Genomic DNA, 12,818 nt, shown 5'->3' with positions numbered 1-12,818 from the left:
CGACATGGTTTGACCCCCTTAGGAAAGTGCGATCATCTTGAAACGTTCAGATCACTTACAACTAAATAGATTCTACCTTCTTGTAACGTTTCAGCCTGATTGGACCTTGTTTTCACACAAATGGACCCAGAATGATGTGAAATTGTGCTTCGTGCAACATAATTCTGGGTGCCATTTACAAACCATAAGTGCTAATGACTCCATTCATTTTTGTGGTTGTAGGGGCTGTTGATTGGAGTACATTAAAACAAACCTGATCTCTCTAGGACATTCAGAAGCCAAGTTATAAGCCCACAAATGTGTAACTGGACTACTTCTTTAAATTGACACCAGGTCCGGTGACCTTTGGGACATGGTTTGACCCCCTTAGGAAAGTGCTATCATCATGAAACGTTCAGATCACTTACAACTCAATAGATTCTACCTTCCTGTAAAATTTCTGCCTGATTGGACCTTGTTTTCACACAAATGAACCCAGAATGATGTGAAATTGTGCTTCGTGCAACATAATTCTGGGTGCCATTTACAAACCATAAGTGCTAATGACTCCATTCCTTTTAGTGGTAATGGGGGCTGTTAATTGGAGTACTCTAAAACAAACCTGGCCTCTCTAGGATATTCAGAAGCCAAGTTATAAGCCCACAAAGGTGTAACTGGACTACTTCTTTAAAGTGACACCAGGCCCTGTGACCTTTGGGACATGGTTTGACCCCCAATAGGAATGTGCGATCATCATGAAACGTTCAGATGACTTACAACTCAATAGAATCTACCTTCTTGTAACGTTTCAGCCTGATTGGACCTTGTTTTCACACAAATGGACCCAGAATGATGTGAAATTGTGCTTCGTGCAACATAATTCTGGGTGCCATTTACAAACCATAAGTGCTAATGACTCCATTCCTTTTTGTGGTTGTAATGGCTGTTGATTGGAGTACATTAAAAAAAACTGATCTCTCTAGGACATTCAGAAGCCAAGTTATAAGCCCACAAATGTGTAACTGGACTACTTCTTTAAATTGACACCAGATCCGGTGACCTTTGGGACATGGTTTGTCCCCCTTAGGAAAGTGCTATCATCATGAAACGTTCAGATCACTTACAATTCAATAGATTCTAACTTCATGTAATGTTTCAGCCTGATTGGACCTTGGTTTCACACAAATGAACCCAGAATGATGTGAAATTGTGCTTCATGCAACATAATTCTGGGTGCAATTTACAAACCATAAGTGCTAATGACTCCATTCCTTTTGGTGGTTGTAGGGGCTGTTGATTGGAGTACATTAAAACAAACTTGATCTCTCTAGGACATTCAGAAGCCAAGTTATAAGCCCACAAATGTGTAACTGGACTACTTCTTTAAATTGACACCAGATCCGGTGACCTTTGGGACATGGTTTGATCCCCTTAGGAAAGTTCTATCATCATGAAACGTTGAGATCACTTACAACTCAATAGATTCTACCTTCCTGTAATGTTTCAGCCTGATTGGACCTTGTTTTCACACAAATGAACCCAGAATGATGTGAAATTGTGCTTCATGCAACATAATTCTGGGTGCCATTTAAAAACCATAAGTGCTAATGACTCTATTCCTTTTTGTGGTTGTAGGGGCTGTTGATTGGAGTATACTAAAACAAACCTGATCTCTCTAGGACATTCAGAAGCCAAGTTATAAGCCCACAAAGATGTAACTGGACTACTTCTTTAAATTGACACCAGATCCGGTGACCTTTGGGACATGGTTTGACCCCCTATAGGAATGTGCGATCATCATGAAACGTTCAGATCACTTACGACTCAATAGATTCTACCTTCTTGTAACGTTTCAGCCTGATTGGACCTTGTTTTCACACAAATGAACCCAGAATGATGTGAAATTGTGCTTCGTGCAACATAATTCTGGGTGCCATTTCAAAACCAGAAGTGCTAATGACTCCATTCCTTTTAGTGGTAAAGGGGGCTGTTAATTGGAGTACTCTAAAACAAACCTGATCTCTCTAGGACATTCAGAAGCCAAGTTATAAGCCCACAAATGTGTAACTGGACTACTTCTTTAAATTGACACCAGATCCGGTGACCTTTGGGACATGGTTTGTCCCCCTTAGGAAAGTGCTATCATCATGAAACGTTCAGATCACTTACAATTAAATAGATTCTAACTTCATGTAACGTTTCAGCCTGATTGGACCTTGGTTTCACACAAATGGACCCAGAATGATGTGAAATTGTGCTTCGTGCAACATAATTCTGGGTGCCATTTACAAACCATAAGTGCTAATGACTCCATTCCTTTTTGTGGTTGTAAAGGCTGTTGGTTGGAGTACACTAAAACAAACCTGATCTCTCTAGGACATTCAGAAGCCAAGTTATAAGCCCACAAATGTGTAACTGGACTACTTCTTTAAAGTGACACCAGGCCCGGTGAACTTTGGGACATGGTTTGACCCCCAATAGGAATGTGCGATCATCATGAAACGTTCAGATCACTTACAACTCAATATATTCTACCTTCCTGTAAAGTTTCAGCCTGATTGTACCTTGTTTTCACACAAATGAACCCAGAATGATGTGAAATTGTGCTTCGTGCAACATAATTCTGGGTGCCATTTAAAAACCATAAGTGCTAATGACTCCATTCCTTTTTGTGGTTGTAGGGGCTGTTGATTGGAGTATACTAAAATAAACCTGATCTCTCTAGGACATTCAGAAGCCAAGTTATAAGCCCACAAATGTGTAACTGGACTACTTCTTTAAATTGACACCAGATCCGGTGACCTTTGGGACATGGTTTGACCCCCTTAGGAAAGTGCTATCATCATGAAACGTTCAGATCACTTACAACAAATAGATTCTACCTTCCTGTAACGTTTCAGCCTGATTGGACCTTGTTTTCACACAAATGAACCCAGAATGATGTGAAATTGTGCTTTGTGCAACATAGATCTGGGTGCCATTTAAAAACCATAAGTGCTAATGACTCCATTCCTTTTAATGGCAATGGGGGCTGCTAATTGGAGTACTCTAAAACAAACCTGATCTCTCTAGGACATTCAGAAACCAAGTTATAAGCCCTCAAAGGTGTAATTGGACTACTTCTTTAAAGTGACACCAGGCCCGGTGACCTTTGGGACATAGTTTGACCCCCTATAGGAATGTGCGATCATCATGAAACGTTCAGATCACTTACAACTCAATAGATTCTACCTTCCTGTAACGTTTCAGCCTGATTGGACCTTGATTTCACACAAATGAACCCAGTATGATGTGAAATTGTGCTTCGTGCAACATAATTCTGGGTGCGATTTAAAAACCATAAGTGCTAATGACTCCATTTCTTTTTGTGGTTGTTGGGGCTGTTGATTGGAGTATACTAAAACAAACCAGATCTCTCTAGGACATTGAGAAGCCAAGTTATAAGCCCACAAATGTGTAACTGGACTACTTCTTTAAATTGAAACCAGATCCGGTGACCTTTGGGACATGGTTTGACCCCCTTAGGAAAGTGCTATCATCATGAAACGTTCAGATCACTTACAACTCAATAGATTCTACCTTCCTGTAACGTTTCAGCCTGATTGTACCTTGTTTTCACACAAATGAACCCAGAATGATGTGAAATTGTGCTTCGTGCAACATAATTGTGGGTGCCATTTAAAAACCATAAGTTCTAATGACTCCATTCCTTTTAGTGGTAATGGGGGCTGCTAATTGGAGTACTCTAAAACAAACCTGACCTCTCTAGGACATTCAGAAACCAAGTTATAAGCCCTCAAAGGTGTAATTGGACTACTTTAAAGAGACACCAGGCCCGGTGACCTTTGGGACATGGTTTGACCCCCTATAGGAATGTGCGATCATCATGAAACGTTCAGATCACTTACAACTCAATAGATTCTACCTTCTTGTAACGTTTCAGCCTGATTGGACCTTGTTTTCACACAAATGGACCCAGAATGATGTGAAATTGTGCTTCGTGCAACATAATTCTGGGTGCCATTTACAAACCATAAGTGCTAATGACTCCATTCCTTTTTGTGGTAATGGGGGCTGCTAATTGGAGTACATTAAAACAAACCTGATCTCTCTAGGGCATTCAGAAGCCAAGTTATAAGCCCACAAATATGTAACTGGACAACTTCTTTAAAGTGACACCAGGCCCGGTGACCTTTGGGACATGGTTTGACCCCCTATAGGAATGTGCGATCTTCATGAAACGTTCAGATCACATACAACTCAATAGATTCTACCTTCTTGTAACGTTTCAGCCTGATTGGACCTTGTTTTCACACAAATGAACCCAGAATGATGTGAAATTGTGCTTCGTGCAACATAATTCTGGGTGCCATTTACAAACCATAAGTGCTAATGACTCCATTCCTTTTTGTGGTTGTAGGGGTGTTGCGAGTCCCACATGCCAAAGACAGTGGCAAGTACGGGGTCAAAAGGTGAGCCACACTGGACTGGCTTGTGCGAGCAAAATCAGCCAGCCAACAGGAGCTGGGCTGCAGGTCAAAAAAACTGTGGTCAGAAGCAAGGGTCACACAAGGGTCACAGGGACAAGAGGACAGAACTGGGCAAAAGGTCAGGTTGACTGACCCAACCTCTTTGCCCCACCCCTGGCTTGGATAGATGGGATTGGAGGAGAACAGAGTGAAGACAAGCCCATCAGATCCAGAAGCCCTCTTGGGAACATTGGAGAGAAACTGAAGAATGCTGCAAAAGATGATGTAATGACCTGTGTTAAGAAGAATGCTGCATGTAGTGAAAATGACACCAAATGTTTTGTGTTGAGCTACAAAGTGTGTATCTGGTAAATGACCCCATGACCTTAAGCTGGCCCAGGAAGGGTATATAAGAACAGCTCTGAACAGCAGAGGAAAGATTCGACAGCAGCTGGGGCAGGCGACAAGAAGAGACAGAGCAGGCTTGGAGGGGTCATCCCCTGTCCCCCTGGATGGGGGATGACAGGCAGTTTTTTGGAGAGAAGCAGAGCTTAGAGGGGGAGGACTCTTGGAAGAAGAGACTTGGGAGAGTTTTGGGGAGATTCTGAGAAGACAGGAGCTAGTGTAAACTAACTCTTATTTAATCATTTTGAACTGATTCCTCCTTGGGGGATAGCAGTTGTTTTTTACTTTACCCATTTTTGTATTTTGATTTTGTAATAAACCTTTTTCGAAAAAGAAACATAATCCTGATTCTTTCAGGTTTTCTCTAAAGCTTCACGTTTGGAGCCCTGGCCATAATTGCACAGAGTTAAGCATGTCGAACACAGGTCTCTGAATTATCAGGACTTACTTTACAGTTTGTAATATAATAATATAAAGAAACCTTAAGATAAGGGAAGTTTTAACTTCCCCCTCCTTGCGAGTAACGAGTTGTCTTAAGGGCGATATTAGAGGTTATTTTGGCTCTGATTGCAGGTTGAAAAAGTCTCTAATCAGCTGGAAGGTTGGATTAATAAATAAATTGATAAAATTATGATAGCCTGATCAACTAGCATAAATCATTTTATAGTTACCAACCTCCCACATAAGCTGTTAGATGCGCAATTAATTCCGGGTAATCCAAACAATTGCTGAGAGGCTTGGCTTGCCTCCAGACTTCTCTCTAGTATCTTAACCAATAGGTAACGAGTTTAAAAGAAGTGGAGTACTCTGAGGAAGGCTATTCGTACAAGTCATTTCACCTTTAAAATAAAAGACAAGATTCTAATTAGATAGTCCAAACCCGGGTCTAGTACGATTAAACTCGCCGACATCCCCCCGAACCCTGATAGATGCACCGTCTCATAAGTTCTAACGGAACTGGGTTTTAACGGAACCGACAAATGGGACGGGCACGCGACATGGCGCACCAATGTGGGGCTACAGAGCGAAGGTTCAAATATTAGATACCGGACTATTCGACGTAGAACTATGTCTTTTAGGCTGATAAAAGCTTACGCACCAAGGACCGGATAAGCTTATAACCTTGGAGTGAAAACCGCACCAATTTCTCGAAAAGGAAAGAAATTTGGGAGAACGGAAGATTAACTCAGAGAGGTATAAAGAAATCACGGCTTTCCGACGTAAGAATAGCCAAGGATAAAAGCTAGGCAAAAAATAAAAAGGAATAAAGAGTAAGAATAAAGAATAAGACGTGAAAACGAATAAAAATAAAATAAATGAAAAAAGAGAAACTTTTAACCAGCCATGGCAGATAGATCTTTCAGTATCCTGTAACCGGAGCTTTCAGAATGAGGCTGGAAAAGCTAGTATGGAGCTGCGGCGGGGCGCTGTCCAGGTGCTGAGGCACAAGTGAGATGCGATTAAACGTCATGGCTGGATCAAAATCTAGTGAAGAAATGACTTGTAAGATCTCAGGTGCTCTGGGCCTCATCCTGTTAACGAAGGGGGATTGTATTAAAGATTTTAAAGTGGCTATGTTTCCGGGCTTCATAGAATCTGCAAATGTGTATCGTTACGCGCAATGGGGAGGCTAGAAGCCGGGAACATGTATAATGTGTGAACCTCTGTGCTTAAGGGCTCCGTGAGGGGAGAAACCGTGCCGCCTGTAAAGGACGGACTTATAACTGGGAGCATTGGAACTCTGCTCCAATTAAACTTTGTTTTTAGAGGATCTGCTTGAAACAAGCACCTAGCTTCCGCTCTCGGCAGCCTGCAGATATGAGAAGCCACAGCTGAACAGAGAAAAAGCACTCAGTCAGCTGAGCAACAACAGACAAGCAGGATGTGGTGACATCACCCCTCCCCCTACTAGTTCTTTTGAGAAGGGAGAGTCCTGAACTAACAGCTCCATATGATTCTGACCTGACAGACAGCTACACTAATAAGGCGTAAGCATTTTTAACCTTGCCATATATGGTGTTGTTGGCAGGATCCATGTAGTACTGTCAAGTAGGTCCGTGGATGTGAAGTTTGTGGCACCCTGCGCGGGAGTACGAGGACGCGCTTGTGGAAAGAGGGGGGAAGGTGTGACAGTGTGAGCGTTCTGTCACAATGTCTTGATTGATCATGCACCCTGGCCAGATGGCTAAAGGGATGTCCCTTTGGCTGAGTGGTTAGAGCGTATGACTCCCACCCCGGAGGTCTCGGGATCGATTCCCGCCCGGTCCTTATTTATCCACCTTGCCACACTTTATAATTTTTAGCGTAAGCTTCCCACCAGCAGCTGCAAGCAGAGTTAGCTTGTTGATGTTCAGGTGTGTGAGGAGAATATTTGAAGCTCTGCAGTAAAAAATGTCTTCAGTCTGGAGGGAGAGAGTCTCTGCTTGAAGGAGGAGATTGAGATGGTCCAACCAGCAGCTCAGCTGACCAGATGGCAGCTGAAACTGGTGGAGAAGCAGGAACCCAGTTCTGAACCCTCATGAACAAACATCTGGTTCTTCAGAGACTGAAGTGAGTGATGATGATGATGATGGTGTGTATCTGAACTCTGAGCTGTCAGACTCTGGGTCTGAGACTGGAGATGAAGATGATCCAGAGGAGGAGGCAGCCCCACCCCAAAGAAGGCTGCTGCAGTCCCCTGGCTAGATTTTTCTCGCATGGGGGATGTTGCGAGTCCCACATGCCAAAGACAGTGGCAAGTACGGGGTCAAAAGGTGAGCCACACTGGACTGGCTTGTGCGAGCAAAATCAGCCAGCCGACAGGAGCTGGGCTGCAGGTCAAAAAAACTGTGGTCAGAAACAAGGGTCACACAAGGGTCACAGGGACGAGAGGACAGAACTGGGCAAAAGGTCAGGTTGACTGACCCAACCTCTTTGCCCCACCCCTGGCTTGGAAAGATGGGATTGGAGGAGAACAGAGTGAAGACAAGCCCATCAGATCCAGAAGCCCTCTCGGGAACATTGGAGAGAAACTGAAGAATGCTGCAAAAGATGATGTAATGACCTGTGTTAAGAAGAATGCTGCATGTAGTGAAAATGACACCAAATGTTTTGTGTTGAGCTACAAAGTGTGTATCTGGTAAATGACCCCATGACCTTAAGCTGGCCCAGGAAGGGTATATAAGAACAGCTCTGAACAGCAGAGGAAAGATTCAACAGCAGCTGGGGCAGGCGACAAGAAGAGACAGAGCAGGCTTGGAGGGGTCATCCCCTGTCCCCCTGGATGGGGGATGACAGGCAGTTTTTTGGAGAGAAGCAGAGCTTAGAGGGGGAGGACTCTTGGAAGAAGAGACTTGGGAGAGTTTTGGGGAGATTCTGAGAAGACAGGAGCTAGTGTAAACTAACTCTTATTTAATCATTTTGAACTAATTCCTCCTTGGGGGATAGCAGTTGTTTTTTACTTTACCCATTTTTGTATTTTGATTTTGTAATAAACCTTTTTTGAAAAAGAAACATAATCCTGATTCTTTCAGGTTTTCTCTAAAGCTTCAAGTTTGGAGCCCTGGCCATAATTGCACAGAGGTAAGCATGTCGAACACAGGTCTCTGAATTATCAGGACTTACTTTACAGTTTGTAATATAATAATATAAAGAAACCTTAAGATAAGGGAAGTTTTAACTTCCCCCTCCTTGCGAGTAACGAGTTGTCTTAAGGGCGATAAAAACAGGATATTAGAGGTTATTTTGGCTCTGATTGCAGGTTGAAAAAGTCTCTAATCAGCTGGAAGGTTGGATTAATAAATAAATTGATAAAATTATGATAGCCTGATCAACTAGCATAAATCATTTTATAGTTACCAACCTCCCAAATAAGCTGTTAGAGGCGCAATTAATTCCGAGTAATCCAAACAATTGCTGAGAGGCTTGGCTTGCCTCCAGACTTCTCTCTAGTATCTTAACCAAAAGGTAACGAGTTTAAAAGAAGTGGAGTACTCTGAGGCTGGCTATTCGTACAAGTCATTACACCTTTAAAATAAAAGACAAGATTCTAATTAGATAGTCCAAACCCGGGTCTAGTACGATTAAACTCGCCGACATCCCCCCGAACCCTGATAGATGCACCGTCTCATAAGTTCTAACGGAACTGGGTTTTAACGGAACCGACAAATGGGACGGGCACGCGACAGGGGCTGTTGGTTGGAGTACATTAAAACAAACCTGATCTCTCTAGGACATTCAGAAGCCAAGTTATAAGCCCACAAATGTGTAACTGGACTACTTCTTTAAATTGACACCAGATCCGGTGACCTTTGGGACATGGTTTGACCCCCTTAGGAAAGTGCTATCATCATGAAACGTTCAGATCATTTACAACTCAATAGATTCTACCTTCCTGTAACGTTTCAGCCTGATTGGACCTTGTTTTCACACAAACGGACCCAGAATGATGTGAAATTGTGCTTCGTGCAACATAATTCTGGGTGCTATTTAAAAACCATAAGTGCTAATGACTCCATTCCTTTTTGTGGTTGTAGGGGCTGTTGATTGGAGTATACTAAAACAAACCTGATCTCTCTAGGACATTCAGAAGCCAAGTTCTAAGCCCACAAATGTGTAACTGGACTACTTCTTTAAATTGACACCAGATCCGGTGACCTTTGGGACATGGTTTGACCCCCTTAGGAAAGTGCTATCATCATGAAACGTTCATATCATTTACAACTCAATAGATTCTACCTTCCTGTAACGTTTCAGCCTGATTGGACCTTGTTTTCACACAAACGGACCCAGAATGATGTGAAATTGTGCTTCGTGCAACATAATTCTGGGTGCTATTTAAAAACCATAAGTGCTAATGACTCCATTCCTTTTTGTGGTTGTAGGGGCTGTTGATTGGAGTATACTAAAACAAACCTGATCTCTCTAGGACATTCAGAAGCCAAGTTATAAGCCCACAAATGTGTAACTGGACTACTTCTTTAAATTGACACCAGATCCGGTGACCTTTGGGACATGGTTCGACCCCCTTAGGAAAGTGCTACCATCATGAAACGTTCAGATCACTTACAACTCAATAGATTCTACCTTCCTGTAACGTTTCAGCCTGATTGGACCTTGTTTTCACACAAATGAACCCAGAATGATGTGAAATTGTGCTTTGTGCAACATAATTCTGGCTGCCAATAAAAACCATAAGTGCTAATGACTCCATTCCTTTTAGTGGTAATGGGGGCTGCTAATTGGAGTACTCTAAAACAAACCTGACCTCTCTAGGATATTCAGAAGCCAAGTTATAAGCCCACAAAGGTGTAACTGGACTACTTCTTTAAAGTGACACCAGGTCCAGTGACCTTTGGGACATGGTTTGACCCCCAATAGGAATGTGCGATCATCATGAAACGTTCAGATCACTTACACCTCAATAGATTCTACCTTCCTGTAAAGTTTCTGCCTGATTGGACCTTGATTTCACACAAATGAACCCAGAATGATGTGAAATTGTGCTTCGTGCAACATAATTCTGGGTGCCATTTACAAACCATAAGTGCTAATGATTCCATTCCTTTTTGGGGTTGTAGGGGCTGTTGATTGGAGTATACTAAAACAAACCTGATCTCTCTAGGACATTCAGAAGCCAAGTTCTAAGCCCACAAATGTGTAACTGGACTACTTCTTTAAATTGACACCAGATCCGGTGACCTTTGGGACATGGTTTGACCCCCTTAGGAAAGTGCTATCATCATGAAACGTTCAGATCATTTACAACTCAATAGATTCTACCTTCCTGTAACGTTTCAGCCTGATTGGACCTTGTTTTCACACAAACGGACCCAGAATGATGTGAAATTGTGCTTCGTGCAACACAATTCTGGGTGCTATTTAAAAACCATAAGTGCTAATGACTCCATTCCTTTTTGTGGTTGTAGGGGCTGTTGATTGGAGTATACTAAAACAAACCTGATCTCTCTAGGACATTCAGAAGCCAAGTTATAAGCCCACAAATGTGTAACTGGACTACTTCTTTAAATTGACACCAGATCCGGTGACCTTTGGGACATGGTTCGACCCCCTTAGGAAAGTGCTATCATCATGAAACGTTCAGATCACTTACAACTCAATAGATTCTACCTTCCTGTAACGTTTCAGCCTGATTGGACCTTGTTTTCACACAAATGAACCCAGAATGATGTGAAATTGTGCTTTGTGCAACATAATTCTGGCTGCCATATAAAAACCATAAGTGCTAATGACTCCATTCCTTTTAGTGGTTATGGGGGCTGCTAATTTGAGTACTCTAAAACAAACCTGACCTCTCTAGGATATTCAGAAGCCAAGTTATAAGCCCACAAAGGTGTAACTGGACTACTTCTTTAAAGTGACACCAGGCCCAGTGACCTTTGGGACATGGTTTGACCCCCAATAGGAATGTGCGATCATCATGAAACGTTCAGATCACTTACAACTCAATAGATTCTACCTTCCTGTAAAGTTTCTGCCTGATTGGACCTTGATTTCACACAAATGAACCCAGAATGATGTGAAATTGTGCTTCGTGCAACATAATTCTGGGTGCCATTTACAAACCATAAGTGCTAATGACTCCATTCCTTTTTGGGGTTGTAGGGGCTGTTGATTGGAGTACACTAAAACAAACCTGATCTCTCTAGGACATTCAGAAACCAAGTTATAAGCCCTCAAAGGTGTAATTGGACTACTTCTTTAAAGTGACACCAGGCCCGGTGACCTTTGGGACATGGTTTGACCCCCTATAGGAATGTGCGATCATCATGAAACGTTCAGATCACTTACAACTCAATAGATTCTACCTTCTTGTAACGTTTCAGCCTGATTGGACCTTGTTTTCACACAAATGGACCCAGAATGATGTGAAATTGTGCTTCGTGCAACATAATTCTGGGTGCCATTTAAAAACCATAAGTGCTAATGACTCCATTCCTTTTTGTGGTTGTAGGGGCTGTTGGTTGGAGTACATTAAAACAAACCTGATCTCTCTAGGACATTCAGAAACCAAGTTATAAGCCCTCAAAGGTGTAGTTGGACAACTTCTTTAAAGTGACACCAGGCCCGGTGACCTTTGGGACATGGTTTGACCCCCTATAGGAATGTGCGATCATCATGAAACGTTCAGATCAATTACAACTCAATATATTCTACCTTCTTGTAACGTTTCAGCCTGATTGGACCTTGTTTTCACACAAATGAACCCAGAATGATGTGAAATTGTGCTTCGTGCAACATAATTCTGGGTGCCATTTAAAAACCATAAGTGCTAATGACTCCATTCCTTTTTGTGGTTGTAGGGGCTGTTGATTGGAGTATACTAAAACAAACCTGATCTCTCTAGGACATTCAGAAGCCAAGTTATAAGCCCACAAATGTGTAACAGGACTACTTATTTAAATTGACACCAGATCCGGTGACCTTTGGGACATGGTTTGACCCCCTTAGGAAAGTGCGATCATCTTGAAACGTTCAGATCACTTACAACTCAATAGATTCTACCTTCTTGTAACGTTTCAGCCTGAGTGGACCTTGTTTTCAAACAAATGAACCCAGAATGACGTGAAATTGTGCTTCGTGCAACATAATTCTGGGTGCCATTTACAAACCATAAGTGCTAATGACTCCATTCATTTTTGTGGTTGTAGGGGCTGTTGATTGGAGTACATTAAAACAAACCTGATCTCTCTAGGACATTCAGAAGCCAAGTTATAAGCCCACAAATGTGTAACTGGACTACTTCTTTAAATTGACACCAGGTCCGGTGACCTTTGGGACATGGTTTGACCCCCTTAGGAAAGTGCTATCATCATGAAACGTTCAGATCACTTACAACTCAATAGATTCTACCTTCCTGTAACATTTCTGCCTGATTGGACCTTGTTTTCACACAAATGAACCCAGAATGATGTGAAATTGTGCTTCGTGCAACATAATTCTGGGTGCCATTTAAAAACCATAAGT

The sequence above is a fragment of the Nothobranchius furzeri genome, chromosome 8 (genome assembly GCF_043380555.1).
Source record: "Nothobranchius furzeri strain GRZ-AD chromosome 8, NfurGRZ-RIMD1, whole genome shotgun sequence".
In the NCBI taxonomy this organism is placed as follows: domain Eukaryota; kingdom Metazoa; phylum Chordata; class Actinopteri; order Cyprinodontiformes; family Nothobranchiidae; genus Nothobranchius; species Nothobranchius furzeri.
This window is presented reverse-complemented; position numbering follows the sequence as displayed.